Genomic DNA, 19670 nt, shown 5'->3' with positions numbered 1-19670 from the left:
ATTTTGGCTTTATATGCTATTGCTGAAAGGTAACCTCCGCATAAGGTGATAGTCGCCTGTTTTGTGATAAGAAATGTGAGGCTCGGTCAAGGCTGCTCTCCATTCATAATACGTTTCAAAATGTACCTGTGTTATAAGATAATCACTCTGCATTTTTCCCATTTACACTCCACAACAATAGCTGACTCTGGCAGGGACACATGTATAATAATATCAGTACAATGTAACTGGGATAATTTTTACTATCGCTCGCAGGGGAAGGTGGCAGTGTGACACAGTGCTGCACTTTTTGGCAGTAGCACTCTGTTTCTCATATAAAATTGTGGTTCTGCCCCGAGTCTGCCTTGCTTGAAGTGGTGGGGATGTCATTATTAAATACAAATTGAATAATGAATAAACTAAGTGTAAGCTATTAGGGCGGGGTGTACTTTAATAAAAGGTACAGTGTCGGTTATATAAACTGCACAAGCTGCCACGTTAATTGATATTAGGCAGCTATGCTGGTTAGTACATGGGAATCTCAGTGGCAACCCTCACCCACAAATAATTTGTGCCTTTTCAACTTTGTAAGTTAATTGGTATCATAATGTGCTTTTTACACACACACACACACACACACACACACACACACAAATCCAATAGCTTACACTTAGTTTGTTGCATGAAGTGGAGACAGACCAAGACAGGGAGTCTGATTACCAAGTAGACTTGCATGCTTCCTTTGGAAGTGGCAGATAGGAATTCATATACATCAAGAGCCATAGAGTAGGTAATCAGCCTGAACCAATGTTGGCTTCCTCTGTTAGGTTGGCAACAGTCATTGCATACAAAGCAAAGCTAAAAGAGTCACATAGTTTTGGGGCATGTGCAGAACTATGTCATCTCCTTCTCTGTCTCTTCCTCTCTCCCTGTCTTCCTTTGGTGGTGGTTGCTCTTCAGCGGTGTGTCAGCCCTAAGTGGTTGTCCCTTGCTTAATTTGTGTCATGGTTTGGATGAGAGATGGGGAAGAGACATACCGGTATGAGGTGTGGGAAGTGTACTGTTATTGCAGGAAAAATTCAATAAACTTTAATAATTTCCCTGTGACAGAGAGTTGATCAGACAGGCTCAGAAGTCTGAAATGTGCAAATAGTATGTTATTCCTTAGCTTCTGTACTATAGCCAAAATGAAAATATTATGAGTGGAGAATTCAGAAATAAATTCTCTGCAAATATCCAGTACTCTCTGGAAGGAAGCTGGCAGGTGAAATCCACTGAGTGTTTTTACACTAACATTCAATATTTGCTTCTTCTATTTGTATAAATTATTATTACGAAAGGTCAAAGAACAACTTTTCAATCACCTCTGATAAAATGATAACATCTTTGATTGGCATGGCTGTTTTCACAAGGTAAGAACCCACTCTAGAAAACTATCAAAGAGATATTTAATCTCTCTCCAGGCATCAATTACTCATGTCTTTTATGCATACAAATGTAATTGCCAGAGTGGTGGACATAAGGCAGGATGTTCTCTCAACTTTCCTTTTAAGAAAAAAATTGAATCATATAACTAAGGAGCAAGAAGTATTAGCAAAGAATTAGTACTATTCTTTCAAAAGGGTGTTGTTCTTGTTGTTTTTACCATCACTAAAATGCAGTTGTACTTGTGTCTATCCTATTGTTGTTTGCTGGAGGCAAAGTCATGTATACATTAGGACTTGTACACCTTTGTTTGGAACACTAAAATGTCAATTGACACAGCTCGACAGTATTATAATGCAGGAGAAGAGCTAAACAGAAGTGCTTCCAAACAATAGCTATCCTCAAGTCTCCTTACAAGACATGAATACATAAACTCTATGCATATGAAGTGGATTCACCATAAGCGCATAAAATACCAAGGAAACCTTTTGTTTTTCTGAGGGCCAGTTCAAGCAATCCACAATAACAAAGCAACTCTCCTTTTCTTCCTAATAGAATGGATACATAAGGATACTTATTCCCTGCTTGAGCTATTGTTTTGCATATATTATACAGTATGTGCTTTCTTTGAAGTGGGTCTTTCATTTTAGGTTGCCAGTCTCTGCTTTTAAAAATGGTCAGCTGAACAGACTTTCTCTGCTTGGATTGGCCCAGTAATGAACCGATCTCTCTCTCTCTCTCTCTCTCTCTCTCTCTCTCTCTCTCTCTCTCTCTCTGTGTGTGTGTGTGTGTGTGTAAAAAACACATTATGATACCAACTACCGTATTTTTCACTCTATAAGACGCACTTTCCCCCCTCCAAAAATTAAGGGAAAATGTGTGTGCATCTAATGGAGCGAATGCAGGCTCCTTGTCTTCAGCGATAGCAACGTGAAGCCTCCAAAGTGCGGAGGGAGCGCTCCCTCCGTGCTCCGGAGGCTTTGCGTTGCTTTCGCTGAAGCCTGAAAGGAAATGGAAGGGGCTCAGTTTCTCCTGCCGCTTTGCTGAAGGGGCGCTGAGTAGAGAGGGGGATAATTTTTTTTCTTGTTCTCCCTCTCTAAAACAAGGTGCGTCCTATGGTCGGGTGCGTCCTATAGAGCGAAAAATACGGTAACTTACAAAGTTGAAAAGGCACAAATAATTTGTGGGTGAGGGTTGCCACTGAAATTCCCATGTACTAACCAGCTTAGCTCCCTAATATCAATTAACGTGACAGCTTGTGCAGTTTATATAGCTGACACGGTACCATTTATTAAAGTACACCCCACCCCAATACCCCAGTATTTTAATAGAAATCCTTCAAGGGAATGGCCTTTTAGTAAGCTATCAAGCTTTGAGGTCTCTCTCACTGACAGACACTTTATAAAAAAATATGATGACAATACACAGTGAAAAACTGCCAAGCATCTTAGATATAGATCAAATCAGGATAATAATGCAGATGGGTTAGTCAATGCAAACTTTTGTAATATGTTTTGCAAAATCTAATGCACTGCCAATTATTTCATATCAATTTCTTTATATAATTGCTATACTTCTGGGGTCAAAGAGGAAAAGTTTGGAATAGTGGAAGAAGACAGGCAGTGCTGTGATAAAACTTCAACAGGCTGCACCCTGGCACTACCTGCTTGCTTTGCAAAGTATTACATGCAGTTCCTTCCTGGCAACTAAGATAACGAAATGCATAACAGTTGCTTGCCAACAAGACTTACAAAGGAAAGCATTTTCCTGAATCCCCATGTTACAAGTTTTATTCATTATTTACAATGTAGATATCATTGTACTATTCTGCCCCCGCATTACCAGAGACCCTCTGGTACGGATCCCAGTTTACCTACATGCCTACAAGAGCAGCCAGAATAGAAAGACAAAGAATATCTAGTTTAGGACTAAGTTATATATCACTCAGGAGAACAGTTGGGGAGAGGGGTGAGTTTCAGAAATCCAAAACACCCTGGAAAGCAACCAATTTACCCTTCTGTGGCTGTTTGCTGCCACTATGATCACATCCATTTTGTTTTGCAGTGCTGAAAAACAGGAGAGTCACTTAGTTGCCTAGACAATGTAGGGCTGCTTCCCCAATCTGCCAACACTCTGCAGTACAGCACTATGCTAGAACACAGGAAAGGATAGCTGGGTTGCTCAGGCTACCAGGAGAAACTTTCCTGGCTTCTGGTGCTGTCAAACAAAATGGCTTCTTTCTTTGACAGTGAAATAATGGTGCTTTTCTACAAAAAGAAGGAAAACAGCAAGGGCTGAAACCAGTAACCTAGAGGCCCTATCCCCACTGAGGCACAGAAGGTAGCTAATTAATCAGAAAAATCATTTCCAATCTCTTACCGTGTTGAACAGGAAGCAAGAAAAGAGATAGGACCTGCAAGGAGAAAGCTTCTAATCAACATTGCAGAGGATCTTTGTTGATAAAGAAGCATACCAGAAGGATCTTGACTGTGAAAAGGACATTGCAAGGTAACCTAGCACTATATTAACGGTGATATCCAGTTGTGTGGGGGAAATGCAAAGCCACACAATGAATCTTATGTTTCTGTTCCACCCTCCACTGCCAAGCCATCAGTACTCCTTGAAAAGCCCCTCCAGAGGCCTGGAGATATTTATCAGGCACTGTGTGCTGTACAGGGCTATGGTTGGTGGGGAAAATCTTCCACAGCCAGATATTTTTGTGCTCTGCTGGCACACAATTGTTTTACCCAATTTTGTGTAATTCCCACCCACCCACTGCAGCACCATACAACTCATTCCACATTGTTGATAAGTCCCCTGAAATTCTGCAGAGCCCTTTTGGAGGGATTTCAGGCCTGTAGGGGAAGGCGGGGAGAGAATTATTATTATTATTATTATTATTATTATTATTATTATTATTATTATTATATTCTTCTCTGCTCCTGCAATATTCAGTATTATCACCCCAGTGTTGTGCAAAATTGACTTTTGAATTCTGCTTCTTACTTACCTCAGAGCAAAGCCTCAGTAGTGCAGAGGCTCAAGTGTGGCAGCAACAACAAGGTTCTCAAGTGCCTAGTAGACACAAATTTGCATGAACTGCATATACCTCATGCCCTATTCAAATCTGTGTCATCTTTTGCAGGTGGGGTTGGACAGCTCAAAAGTAAGCCAGCGTAATAATAAGTCAGACAGAATGCCAACAGGTGAAACTCACGTTTTCATTTCCATGATTGAAAAGGCTTGCCCTGTTTAATTTCTCTCTGCCACATAGCTTTTAAAGGCACAAGAGCCTCACTGTCCCTGAATGCCAACCCTAAACCAAGAACTCAAATTTCATGAACTGTTGACCAGTTATTATTGTAGGTTTCTCGTCAACTGATCTTAGGTTGGCAATACTACATTTAGTGCAAGACAGTAAAACTGGATCCACAGGTGCACCACTTTGCATAGCTGTTGAGGGTAGTGGTATTATTTTACTGAATATTGTTTTTTGTGTTGAAATTATTCCAACATTTTGAAGGATGCCTGAAGAAGAAGGATTAGAAAATTGTTTTCTGAGAAATTTCAGCTGAGCCCTACCTGGATCTTTCTGAAGCTAGTTTTGTCATCTGTAAAAGTGGAAAATAGCAGGCAAGTGGCGATCAGGTAACGCTCAGCTGCCTAGGTTCAATACTAATAATAAAGAAGAAAGAAGCAGCATACTATTCCTCACCATTTGCAGCGGGGCACTGTGAATTTATATTGCTATCCTAATCGGGGGCTGCACTGCTGTTATGCCTTGAAACCATGATATTCAAAAGTTGGGAGAACGGCTGCTACTCAATAAACTCCATAATTGCATTTTTATTGTTCTTCCATGTACTTGGGTGTGATTCGGGGGTGGGGGTGGGAATGATGATTAACATAGCCGAATATTAATAGGCTACAGCATCAAAGCAAACACTCTTCACAAACAGCTTTGGAACATACGGCAGAGCAGTGAAATTAAGGATGGAACTGGTAGTGATAACAACACTGTAAAAATAAAACAGACAGTAAATCATATTGTCAGTTATATAAAATGTAACTCAGAACTAGTGGCACATAATTTGTGGGCCTGGGAAAGCAGTTGCAAAGTAAATAGAACATGGAAATCAAATGTTTACAAGGCAATCCCGTGGTCTCTTGAAAGCATTTAGCTCTTTTTTATTGTTTCCAAGAAACGAAACAGAAACTACCACTGGCAGTTTCATATATCATGCATCCTTTATCAATGCAATAAGAGCCTGGTTTCTTGGTTTAGGTATTTGAAAGCACTGATTACTTGCACTGCCACATTGTGTTTGTTTTCCACTAGGCAGCCTCAAAAATATCCTCTTTAGAGTGACCAATATAATTTGACCCACTGACATTCAGCTGTAACCAACAGTGACGTCCGAGACCCATTTCTGAGATAAGTGGGTAATAATGAAAACAAACACTAAAGCACAAACTTGGCACCTCTCAGTCTAATTTCTAAGTTCAGTGGAAAAAAGGCTACAGAAACAGAAAATTGTCCACTGACTCCCAAAGAATATTCCATGACAAAAAGGAACTGACAGAATTATCCCAGAAGGGAAATGATGGGCCAAATTAGGCTGCGTTCCTAGAAAGCTGGGAGAGGACTGCATATACAGCTGGAGATGCCTTTGAACTTCCTATGGCACTCTCTCACACTTCTGCACAGATCAACTTCTTTTCATTTAAAGCCAGCTTTCCAACTGAAACATCATAGCAGACTGCATTTGCAGTTTTCAACACATCCACACATAGCTTTTTTAAAAAAGGATTGTAGCTCTGCAATCTTATGCATGTTGTTTACTGAAAAGTATATTCCACTGAGTTCAATGGACCTTTTAATGTCTGTTCCATGAAAACTGGTAGGAAGTATTGCCAAAGATAAAATTACCAAGTATTTAGAAGAACAAGTCATGCTGAAGCAGAACCAGCATGGCTTCTGCAAGGCTAAGTCCTGTCTCACTGACTTGCTAGAGTTATCTGAGACAGTGGTTAGAGAACCTTTCTTTTTTTGAGAAAGTGGATAGAAGTTTTGCTTTACCTCTCATCACACCAGCAGATAGCTAAACTATAGAATTGTCTCCCACAATATGTAGTGATGGGCAAAAGCTTGGATGACTTTAAAAGGAGGATTAGACAAATTATTGGAAGATAAGACTATCAATTGTTACTTGCCGTGATGACTATCTTCTACCTGCACTGCTGAAGGCTGTATCCCAATGTACAGTGGTACCTCGTAAGACGAAAAACTCGCAAGACAAAATAGTTTGTTTTTTGAGTTGCTTCGCAAGACGAATTTCCCTATGGGCTTGCTTCGCAAGACGAAAACGTCTTGCAAGTTTGTTTCCTTTTTCTTAAAACCGTTAATACCCAGGGTGCATTGCTTGAAGAGATGCAGTTGCGACTTGACTTCGAGGAGCAACTCATAGCACGCGGTGTGGTAGCCTTTTTTGAGGTTTTTGAAGACTTTGGTGATTTTTGAAGCTTTTCCAAAACTTCTTTTGCAGCCATTTGGTAAGTTAAACTTTTAAAACTTTTTTGGGGGTTTTTGGATTTTGGTTTGGGGTGTTTGGAATTCAAGGATTTGGAGTTTTCTCCCAGAGTCTTAGAAAATGTATGTACAGTACTGTACACTTTGGTGATTTTTAAATGCTTTTCTGTCATGTTTAGAAACTTAAATTATTGTTCCTTCAATTTTTGAAATGCTCTTTACAGTATGTGTGACTTTAAAGAGCACTTAATAAACTCTTTTTGTACCAAATTTGGCTATGTTTGGACTTTTTTTGACCATAGGAACGCATTAATTGATTTTCAATGCATTCCTATGGGAATCTGTGCTTCGCAAAACGAAAAATTCGCAAGATGAAAAAACTCACAGAATGAATTAATTTCGTCTTGCAAGGCACCACTGTATTGTATATTAGTTGCTGGGGAATCACAAGTGAGTAAAGTGCTTAGGTTCTGCTTGTGGGTTCCCCATGGGCATGTGGTTGGCCATTGTAAGAACAGGCTTCTGGAATAGATGGCCCACAGACTGCTCCAGCAGGGGTCTTCTTATGTTCGTAACTAGAGAGTAATAAGCACCAGCATCAAACTGGGGAGATGTAAGAAGGCAAACACAGAGAAATCAGTGGGACTGAACATCTTCCAAGATAATAATGCCCACTCACATTACAAAGTGCTCATAACCCACCTACTCTCAGCAGCTAGAAGCATCATAGCCAGACACGGGAGAGACCTGTCAAGAGTAAATATGGACCAAGGGTATCAAATAGTATGGGAAATAGCCTTACTAGAAAAAACTAACCAACTGAAACTGTCATGGGGCCAAATAGAAGAAGACATCCTGGTATTGTATTGTTGCATCCTGGTATTGTTGTTCGCCTTTATCACATACATCGCCCAACAAGGCAACAATAAGAATTGGCCGACAGCATATGAATAACCTGACCCAAAAATCCACACACTCACACATATAAACAAATCTCACTACAGCCAACCAAAGACAACCAATCACACAGTAGGCCAACCCAACATCTCTCACCACCAAGGAAATATAACAAGCGAGTGGAAAGATGCTGACACAAAACCCCACATGTACACTAAGTAGAAGAACAAGCATTACCACCCAACCCCACTCACCCTCCCTTCTTTCCCCCTCCTTTCTTCCTAACCTAATATTGCATGCAACACTAATGTCCCACAAAAAATGAAACTGATCTGTAGTAAACACACTTGGAAAAGAGAGATAGTGGCCGTATCTTTGTAAACTAAGAAATCTTTAATAAAATAAAATAAAAAAATAAAAATTATAGAGATAGAATATAGATAGATATAGATATAGATGATATAGATATAGATATCTCAGTGGGATGAGTAACTTCAAATTGCCCAAGGCTCTACACTAGAACTCTGTGGCACAGTAGCCCTATTCAGGTGTTTTCTCTCTCTCCTCTCAATGCAAGTAACATTGCAATCAGGACTGCAGCTCATGAAGACGATCAAAGTGCATCCATTTGGCTTTCACTGTTCAAACCTTTCTCCGATGCATGAGCAGCATGTGGGATGTAAACACAGGAGCAGTCAATGACAACATTCCTAGAGTGTACATGTTAGAACATGGGGAGAGATGTCTGTCTAGCAAGCAGGTAAACTTCCTGGGGATAGACTTCCTCCGCATGTGACCAGAGGTGGGTGTGGCCTCACCTGTGCAGGTAAATGATAAAAGCACAGGGCAGGCAGCCATCTCTCTCTCTCTGCCATCTTCCTTTGATGAGGAAATATCTAAGGATGCTCTCTTGGCTCCCAGCCAAGAGAGGAGATAAGGACTATCTTGCTACAAGATAGATTCTAAATGTATTTTACCTTTTTAAGCTGTCTGCCTTCTGGGATCATATTGTGAACAGAACATGAGTAAACTCTTTTATACTTTTATAAAGACTGTGCTGTGTCTTGTATTTTAAGAGGGAACAAATGGGGAAATTACCAGAGTAATTATTACAGAGGTTCCAGCAAACCTGTGCAAGCGTTACCGTTGCGAACTTAAAGGGGAATGTCTATAAACTCTGCTGATATCTTGGGAACTTGTTAGCACAAATTGGATTAGGATATAATCTCACAATATATCCTCTCCTGCACCCCTGAACATTCCCACACAGCATGGGGGTGGAGATGACTGTGAGAGTGGAGTGATCTAGTGTGCATGGTCCCACTATCACTCCACATGATGCCACTCATGTGAATAGGAAAATTCACAAGGGTGAATGCTACAGAAAATACTGCATTTCAGTGTTGCCACCCAGTGTATCAGGCCTGAGAAGCAAATGGGAGGCCAAGAGCCCAAGGCAGCACTTGCATATGTCCAAACTCCGAGCAACTCCATTCCATTATCCTACCTGGGAACTATGATGAGTGTAGATAGAGAAAATCTTAAAAAGAGCTATCAGAGCACATCTCTACTCCATCAGCATTTCTACTCTTGTGATCTCATCATACTTAACCTTTTGGTGTGAGTGAAAATCCATATTTCTGTCACAGTAATGCCAATGGTGCCAAATCTGGCAGAGGGAAGAAAAGGAAATAAGACAAAGGTATATGTTGTTGCTGTTGCTTAGGCATTTAGTCGTGTCCGACTCTTCGTGATCCCATGGACCAGAGCACGCCAGGCACTTCTGTCTTCCACTGCTTCCCGCAGTTTAGTCAAATTCATGCTGGTAGGTTCGAGAACGCTATCCAACCATCTCGTTCTCTGTCGTCCCCTTCTCCTTGTGCCCTCCATCTTTCCCAACATCAGGGTCTTTTCCAGGGAGTCTTCTCTTCTCATGAGGTGGCCAAAGTATTGGAGCCTCAGCTTCAGGATCTGTCCTTCCAGTGAGCACTCAGGGCTGATTTCCTTCAGAATGGATGCGTTTGATCTTCTTTCAGTCCATGGGACTCTCAAGAGTCTCCTCCAGCACTATAATTCAAAAGCATCTATTCTTCGGCAATCAGCCTTCTTTATGGTCCAGCTCTCACTTCCATACACCACTACTGGGAGAACCAGTAGTGGTTTTAAATATATTGACTGTCAATGTCATGAAAGGTACAAAGAAAGAATGCTGGATTTTTATTTTTTATTTTTTTGGCATAGCACTATATGAAAAAAACACAAATGTTTGACACAATAATCATTATGAATCTCACTGAAGCTCCTGAATAAGCTTAGTAGTCATGGAATAAGAGGAAAAGTCCTCTTTTGGGTCAAGAATTGGTTAAGTAACAGAAAGAAGAGAGTAGCTATAAATGGACAGTTCTGAAAATGGACAGATATATAAATTGGAGTTCCCCAAAGTTCAGTAATTTGTTTGTAAATGATTTTGAGTTATGGGTGAACAGTGAGGTGGTCAAGTTTGCTGGTGATACTAAGTTGTTCAGGGTGGTTAAAACAAAATAAGATTAGCCGTCTGGTTAGCCAATGGGAGAACACGATGCTGCACTAAATGAGTCATTTGGCTGATGCAAAGGCTCTTATGTTCTTAGGGCTTAGCTCCAAAAGCACATGGCAGACACTCACACATCAGTGACCTACAGAACCTACAGTAGGTTCTCAGTACATGTGCACTGTATGGCCTGTGTCTGTCATATTTGATGGGGTCACTGGGGAACACAATCTCCAAGTAGTGGGTGCATTTTTTTCTTGTAACATAGTGTTAATGTATCCTGCTTGTAAATGCAAAGAATCTTTGAGCCATTATCAAATTAACTCACACCAATGTTTCAGAATATCAAGCTGAAACATCAATGAGTGTGCAGTGTTGGATGTTTGTGGTTCTTTGCTCAGCTAAGTTCTTTCTGGGCCTACAAGGCTTATGAAACATGAAGGCACAGCATGGCCACCATTGTGAAAAATGCATAAGTTATCTTATTCTCGTTTACAAACCAGAAAGGCTCCTGGCCTCCCAATGCATTCAGCAGTGAATTTCCCTGATGTCACACCACACATTGAGCAAGGCCAGACCCTTGGCTGGTGGAAACCATTGAAGCAATGTCTGAATGAGTGGAATAATGGTAATTTAACACCAGGCCTGAGGATTGGTCCCTCAGTCCCTAGCAGGAAGCCAGCCAGCTTTCTGAATCACAGCCTTGTTATTCTGGCAGCTTATCTTTGTATACAGAAACCAATTATTGCTGGGATGCATTCATGTTTTTGGTAGCTATGCTTTTCGGTGCTATTCCAAAGCAGAAAAAGCTGCTTTATAAAAGGTAGCATAATAATAAGCCAGATGTCAAGGTGCTACGGCAAATGTTGGGTGTTTCCCCTTAAACACTGCAACATCAGTAGGCCTTTTTAAATATGGGGAAGGGTGTGTTCCCCATAAAGTTTTGTAATACTTTTTTACTGTATTGTTTCCTTGTGTTTCTGTTGCACAAAAATATCTTAATTAATCATAGCTGCTAGTGAAAGCGGACTTCCTTCAGTTTGTTTTAGCGTAGACGCTGTATTTATGAGCTTTCCTGGAGACTGCTGGGAAATAAGTTCAAATGTGTTTGTTTTCCGAGAACTCTCTCCTAGCTCATAATGTTTATACAAACTAAGGGTGAGCACCTGTCACAAAATTCAGTTTGGATCTCTGTCACTTTGGAAAGCAGTCTGATTTGTTCAGAGTCACTTTGTGCTATCTCTGATTTGTGTTGTGTTTCAGATCTTTAAAAACAAAGTCCTGTTTCCCACTATTAACTATACTGGGGAATTTAAAAACAGCTCTAATTTCCCCCTTTTGATAGAAGTAGGTAGAATTTTCAGGTATAGCAGCCCCTCCAGAGTGGATTAAGCCTGCCAAATTACAGGCAAATGCAACCAAAGGTTTAGGGGGTGGACACCTTGATTTTTATTTTTGGCAACAAAAAAAGAGGAAATGTTTCTCCTCTGTTATTTTGAGGATACTTGGACAAAACTTGTAGTTGAGGCCTTCTGAGAGCATGAACCCTCCCAAATTTCAGAAGGATAGCAGCTGCTGTGATTTTTCAGCAAGGGCAGCCGTTGCAGTTTTGAAGGTGTAGAAAAGAATCACCTAACCTCACAGTCTTTAGGGGATAATCGGTCTGGAAATAGCAGACTTGAGAGAGGTGCCACTAGATAACAAACCTGCTAAATTGCAGACAAAGAAGTCCAGGGACTTTTGTGCTGCGGACCTTTGCAATTAATTAAGGGAAGTAAAAATGATACACTTTCCTCCAGGTGGTTTCTTCATATTTGCTTATTCCTCCCTCAAACCACTGTGGCTGGAGAACTATGGTAAATCTTCCTCTTTGATTGTAAATGAGACATGTTGTCTGTGGAGGAGCTCTTTTGTTTTCCCTCCCCACACATTTCCCTTTTTGCAATGCAAGTTTTGCTGCTGATGGAGAAGCTCACCCTTCATCCACCCCACTCTGTAAGATACTCTAGGAAGACACTAATTTATATGCAGTTTATATGTAGGGTTATGTTTTTTGTTTTGTTAATGTGACACTCACTCATTGTGGCCTAAATCCACTCTGTCATGCCTCATGGGAATTCTGCTTCATCCTGCTAAGGCTCAGATCCCCAACAAATCCAACCCACTTTGCATCATCTCAATTATGTACAGAGCAATTACACATGCACAGTACATACGTGAAGCTGGTGCTATATGAATGCACATTAACAGATTGCCTCTCCTGGTTCTGTGGTTTAGAATCAATGCGAGAAGTGAGGTTGCAGGGAACCAGGCAGAAGGCATTCTTGGTAGTGGCACCCACCCTGTGAAACCCCCTCCCATCAAATTTCAAGGAAATAAACAACTATCTGACTTTTAGAAGACATCTGGAGGCAGCTCTGTTTAGGGAAGTTTTTAATATTTGATATTTTTATCACTTTTATTTATTTATTATTATTAATAATAATATTCTGTTGGGAGTTGCCCAGAGTGGCTGGGGAAACCCAGCCAGATGAGTGGGGTATAATAAATAAATATTATTATTAATTTATCTCTCAGATCAAGGTTCTCTGCAGATAATTGGAATTGGCAGTGGTGAGTGTAGAGTTAGTAAGCAACAGGCCGAAGTATTCTAGACAGTGGAGCAGGAAGTGTTTTCCAAGTTGGGAAATTCAAATCCACCACAGCCAGTGTGGTGTAGTGGGTAAGAGCGGTGGACTCGTAATCTGGTGAACCGGGTTCAATTCCCCACTCCTCCACATGCAGCTGCTGGGTGACCTTGGGCCAGTCACACTTCTCTGAAGTCTCTCAGCCCCACTCACCTCACAGAGTGTTTGTTGTGGGGGAGGAAGGGAAAGGAGAATGTTAGCTGCTTTGAGACTCCTTTGGGCAGTGATAAAGCAGGATATCAAACCCAAACTCTTCATGGTGTACCAGCACAGTAGCCTTCATCAAACAGGATGAACCAATGATGATGGCATTGGTGCAAAATCATGCCAGCCACTGAAGACTATGTAAAAGAAATACTAGTGCCATGTTGTCCCTTTTACTTGTCCCTGTCCTTATTCTTTCCAGTGTTGCCCAAACTGCCGGCAGGCAGGGGCTGTAGCAGTTGAAGAACTCCTCCTATTCTACTGGCTATGAATTGCTGTGCAAAGTATTTGTAGCTTGGATGTGGCTGTTTAGGTTCCTCTCACTCGAGAGAAATGCATCATTACATTCCCTTCAGGCACAACAATTTCCCCAGAGCTAAAGCTAATTATACAAGATTTATCTATATGAAAACATGAGGATTAAGCATGCAGTGGTGGGGAGCGCTAAAATGATTTTTAGTTGCTCTGTTTAGTTAAAATAGAAGTAATGAAAAGAGGGGTAGTATAGAAAAGAAGAGAACACACAAAAGAGAAATGATTAGTATTCCATTTATTCTTTTATCCTACCATGAGAGAAAAAAAGTGTGATGAAAGAATAAATTGAATGTGTGCTGTTTTATTAGCAACTACAGCTAGTTCCATATGCTGTACACTGGTTCTGATAATCACATCTCCTTTACTAAATAGGTGTGCCTTCTTTTCTGAGCTCACTGTCTGAAAGCTCAGGGTGAAATGAGCTCACCTAGGCAGCTTTATCCTGTCTTGAATGATGAGTTAAAGCTTCCAACAATTAACAATTAAGAGACGAAACAAGTAACCAGAAACAGAACACTAGGCTTTCTGGTGGCTGTCACCACAGTTTGTTTGACTCATTGTGAAGCCAGCTCAGGTTATTTTCTTATAGCACCCTGGACAGCAGCTAATCTTACAAAGGGATTGACAATGACAGGAAGTCCCATTGAAGTCTTCCATTTGCAGGCATGGTTTCCTTTGCTGGTCTGCCACTGATCATTGCTCAAAGCAAGCCCTTTTGAAGTTGTCACCTGCCATTATAATGACACCAGGTGATTGACAGGGGGGTGTCACAGCTTGCCTGTCAGGGAGATAAGGATCTTCCGTGCTGGCCAGACACCTGCTGTGCTGAACCTACCACGTGGCAGCAAAGAAAGCTAACTTTACCAGCACTGTTGAATATTACTCTACTAATTCTCCTTGATCTTGCAGCAGTTTTTGATACCATGGTTAATGCTGTCCTTCTGGACCAGCTCCGTGGGTTGGGTGTTGAAGGCACTGTAAATAAACAAGCATGCATGCACAGAAATATCTTTTGTTAAGTCTGCTTGTCCCAGGTGTACATTGGACAACCTTCTGGATGTGCCTGGTAATAAGGCTGCCATAGATCTGCTGATCCTACTGCTTTAAATGGGAGACTACAGTGGTACCTCTGGTTATGTACTTAATTCGTTCCAGAGGTCCGTTCTTAACCTGAAACTGTTCTTAACCTGAAGCACCACTTTAGCTAATGGGGCCTCCCGCTGACGCCACACCGCCTGAGCACGATTTCTGTTCTCATCCTGAAGCAAAGTTCTTAACCCAATGTACTATTTCTGGGTTAGCGGAGTCTGTAACCTGAAACGTATGTAACCTGAGGTACCATTATACTGGTTTTTGCAGTTGCCTTCGATCTTCCGACTCTTGAAGGAAATTGTCCACCGCTTCCATTATGCATTGTCAGTGCCTCTTCTTTCTGATTCTGCTTGCCTTGTATCTTGCGAAGGCATAGAATGCTAACGTAAATACACATACTGTAAGCGCACCCTGCATATCCATTATGCGGAGAAAAATGAGGATGCTTAAGACAGCCTTTTCATGAGATAAAACAGCCTTCATGATGCCAGTGTGAAGAACACTTGTATCCTACTCAACTGCAATCTAAGTAAGTATATTGTTTTAATCTAGGCACAGGGACAAGTTTATTTTAAAGGCTAACACTTCTGGTTTGTTACCATTTGTCACAAATTGATTTCTCAACAGAGGCAGGTGTCATTAATTAGGCTCTTTTAAGTATTTGATTATCCGGCAGAGGCAGGTGTCATCAATTGGCCTCTGAAGTAGGAATGTTTGTCGGGGTTGGCAGGTTGCCAAATCCCCCTCCCCAGTTACTATAAATGTCTCCTTGGTTTGACCTGCCAGGCTGGATGCCACCTCCTGGGCTTGCTGCGTGACTCTGTTTTGTACGCTACTAGTTTGGTATTTTACTCTTAGAAGGGGTAAATAACAGTCCGGTGAACTGCTTGTGTGCTGATTGTTTCAACCGGTTGGTGAATTTGGAGAGAAGATTTCCTGAAGACGTTGTCCCTCCTTGACAACATTTATCATTCTTCTGTAGTGTTACACCCTTAGGGTTCCTCCAGCTATTTACTATACCTCAAGGACTTCCTAATCCTTTATATCACAGGGTTTTCAAGGGAGTCACTGTTTGTGGTCCTCCATGGCTCATATCCACCAGGAACTGTGCATTCAGTGCTGTGGGCCTAATTTTGTGGAACCCCCTTCCAGTTGAGGTCAGACAGGTCCTCTCCCTGTTGAATTTCCAGCACCCACTGAAGACTTTATTGTTATTATTATTTCTGCGGGCATTTTAATTGCAATCTAAATTTATAGTTATTTTTAACTTTTCTGTATTTTCTGTACACTGCTCAGAGACCGTTGTAATTAAGCAGTATATAAATTGTTAAAATACAAATATATATTGTTTGTTTGTTTAATCTTTGTTTAATCTAAACTAGGATTCCTGTTTGCGTCTGTTTATTTTGTCAAAGTGCCTGTTGTTTTTCAGTGCACAAACTTAAGGATATACCCATTTACTTTACTAACTTCTCAGTAGACATCTATAGAATGGCACTGCTGAGTAAAAACAGAAAAGGGATGAAATTATATTCTGCTACCCAAGCCAATATTCCAGCTACACCACAAATGTCTATGAGTTCTGTTCACTGTCTCCCTTCAGAATTGTAAGAAATACACCAGCATTGTATTTCAAATATTTAGGCCTTTCTACGCTGGTAGTATAATTGTGTCAACATTCAGTCGTTTCCCCCTGGAAAATGCTGCTGAAACAGCTTATGATATGATAGTGTCATCCTGTCTCCATTATCTTCCTGAACTGATGTTGTCAACATCCCTGAATAATTTGTTCCGTTGCATTCCCTCAGAAGTATACTTTGTGGTTTTTTAAAAAAAGAAAAGAAAAGAAAAAAGAAAAACAAAACATCAGCATCTTCAGTTTTTCTAAATGTTTGTGCCCTGAGAATACTTCTGTCCCTGCATTCTCTAGTGTCTTTACAGAACATGCCGCGATAAGAAATACAATGACCAGCTGATTCTTGTACAGCAGCTCCCTTTCCGTCACTGTTGCTTACAAATCTTTGCTGCTTGGGTTTCAGAAACAGAATGCTAGAGAAGTCTAAACCTACCAAAGGATTGGGGTGCTTGATCCTGATTGTATCCAGATGTTCTAGTATTGCTTTCTTTATGGATAATAGAAAATTAAGAGAGTGATGTTATTGACATTATTTAGAGATACGGTGAAAGAATAAATGGAATGCCGCTATTGAAAAAGGAAGAAGAAAGTTTTGAGCAGACAGCTGAATTCTGCGCAGGCTGCAATAGTATAGCATATATCAATAAAGTGATTTTTTTTAATAATTCTGCATTCTCATCAACCTGGACCCCACTCTATACATGCCTATAAACATATTTTTATACATATCAGTATACATACATACATACCTCATGCTTTGGGTCCATAGGCAGTCAGTATCTGCTTTTTGATAAATTCCTCATTGGATACTTGGGAGGTTATCCTGCGGGGGGCACTGCTATGTGATATTAAGAATTACACCCATTTGTGTGAGCAGTTTCTTGTCTAGCTACAGCTGCACAGGTAGCTGGAATGAGGCAATTATATCTGGTGATGAAAATGCTGAGGCAAACAAATGAAAAGTAATGAGCAATTTTGAAAACGTACTGGCCCCTTATCTCTTTTGAAGTGTGTTTTACATATCCCTCTGTAACTATTCAGTAGAAGCACATAATTTCCTCAAGAAATGATAAGGGATAAGGATGAGCTCTGTGGCAATTTGTTTGTCTTTGCTAAATCATGTATTTGTATCTGATCACACATGCAGGCCTGTTCCCAGGTTTTGGAGGGCTCTGGTGAGGCTGCCTTGCTGGGTTCTCCCTCAGTGCTCCACTGCCTCTTAGTCACTCCATTGGCCATTACCTATCAGCCTCTGCTTCCTACTCACTCTCAAGCAGACAGGCTTTTCTAGGAGTGGCACTGGCACTGGCACTGTAATTGCCCAGGTGGGTGATGAATCTTATCTCCCACAGCTTTGTGGAAGACAAACATGGTAGCCTCTGTTAGGATATAGTTCCGTTCCACCTTAAAAGGGGACAGGCATGACTGCTGTGTGTCACATGCCTGTTTACTTTCAGTGCTTGCTGGGAACTTCCGTTTGTATATAGCTTTTGCATTGCTGCTGTTTTGCTGGATACGAAGGGAAGCAGACATGTTTTTTCCTTTGTTCCTGCTGCTGAATAAAATGCTGTAATATACTGCTTACACATGGCTCTGCCTGCCTGTTCTGCTGTGAGATGATTTATTCACTCTGCTGATAGAGCGTGCACGGGTCTCTAAATGTATCTGAGGCTCGTGTCGCCGATTGATGCTGTTCCAAGGGAGACCGTGTACAGCTGTGATCGTCCGGCTGCCGGCCAGTGGCTGGAGCCAGCTGGGGGCCTGCCTGATGCCCCGTCTCCCTGGCAGTATCCCAACAGCCTCCCAGAACTGATCACAGCTGAGTGGCTGCTCTGCTTCCTGTTTATTACAGAGCCTGCATGGCTGCCAGCAGGTAGGCTTGCTCACTTGTGAGGGTGAGTGTAAGGGGGAGAAAGGCATCTGCAACAATGCCACCACCAGTGGGTCCAAGTGTCGGCAGGTGCAAGGCATGAGGCAAGGCCATATCCCAGTGGGTTCTGACAGATGCTCCCAAATACCAGGTGCTTATGCCGGGCATGAATGCACCTATGTTTGATCGTCAGTAATGATACAGTGGTGCCTCGCAAGACGAAATTAATTCGTTCCGCAAGTCTCTTCGTCTTGCGGTTTTTTCGTCTTGCGATGCACGGTTTCCCATAGGAATGCATTGAAAATCAATTAATGCGTTCCTAGGGAAACCGCCTTCAGACCAGGTCCGGGGATAGTCTGTCCCCCGACCTCTTCTGAAGGCTGGGGGGGGGGACAAGGGCTTTTCTTCCCACTGCCAGCCTTCAGAAGGCTGTTCTGAAGGCTGGCGGTGGGAAGAAAAGCCCTTCTTCCCACCTCCCGCCCCGCAAGCTCCGGGGACAGGAGGGCTTTGCTGCCGACCGCCAGCATTTTAAAAGCCCCTGCTGTCCCGGGGCGATTTTAAAATGCTGGCGGGCGGGAGCGAAGTCTCCGCTGCCCCGAGGAGATTTTAAAATGCTGGGGGTCGGCAGCGAACGCTTCGCTCCCGTCCGCCAGCATTTTAAGATCGCCCGGGGCAGCGGAGAAGTCTCCGCTGTCCCGGGAAGGCAGGTGGGGGGAGCAAAGACTTTTGCCCCCGCCTGCCTTCAGAAGAGGTCCAGGACCTCGTTCCGATGCCCGGCGGCGGGGTGAGAGGTTCCCGCCCCCCCGCCCTGCTTCGGAGCAGCGTTCCGAAGCGGGGCGGCTGGGGCAGGTGTTCCCGCCCCCCCGCCCCGCTTCGGAGCAGCGTTCCGAAGCGGGGCGGCTGGGGCAGGTGTTCCCGCCCCCCCGCCCCGCTTCGGGGCAGCGTTCCGAAGCGGGGCGGCTGGGGTAGGTGTTCCCGCCCCCCGCCCCGCTTCGGAGCAGCGTTCCGAAGCGGGGCGGCTGGGGTAGGTGTTCCCGCCCCCCGCCCCGCTTCGGAGCAGCGTTCCGAAGCGGGGCGGCTGGGGTAGGTGTTCCCGCCCCCCCCGCCCCGCTTCGGAGCAGCGTTCCGAAGCGGGGCGGCTGGGGTAGGTGTTCCCGCCCCGCTTCGGAGCAGCGTTCCGAAGCGGGGCGGCTGGGGCAGGTGTTCCCGCCCCCCCGCCCCGCTTCGGAGCAGCGTTCCGAAGCAGGGCGGCTGGGGTAGGTGTTCCCGCCCCCCGCCCCGCTTCGGAGCAGCGTTCCGAAGCGGGGCGGCTGGGGTAGGTGTTCCCGCCCCCCGCCCCGCTTCGGAGCAGCGTTCCGAAGCGGGGCGGCTGGGGTAGGTGTTCCCGCCCCCCCCGCCCCGCTTCGGAGCAGCGTTCCGAAGTGGGGCGGTGGGGGCAGGTGTTCCCGCCCCCCCGCCCCGCTTCGGAGCAGCGTTCCGAAGCCGGGCGGTGGGGGCAGGTGTTC

General features: G+C 43.1%; 1 long non-coding RNA gene across 1 annotated transcript; it reads left to right on the top strand.

The window, feature by feature from the left end:
• The first annotated feature begins 6716 nt into the window (after nucleotides 1–6716).
• Nucleotides 6717–7204, top strand: LOC309363637. Its single transcript, XR_014165497.1, has 2 exons — nucleotides 6717–6781; nucleotides 6860–7204. It is a non-coding gene; the product is annotated as an uncharacterized lncRNA (long non-coding RNA).
• Nucleotides 7205–19670: the final 12466 nt, after the last annotated feature.

Source organism: Podarcis melisellensis, assembly GCF_964234715.1.
Source record: "Podarcis melisellensis genome assembly, chromosome: 2".
NCBI classification, from domain to species: domain Eukaryota; kingdom Metazoa; phylum Chordata; class Lepidosauria; order Squamata; family Lacertidae; genus Podarcis; species Podarcis melisellensis.
This window is presented reverse-complemented; position numbering and strand designations above follow the sequence as displayed.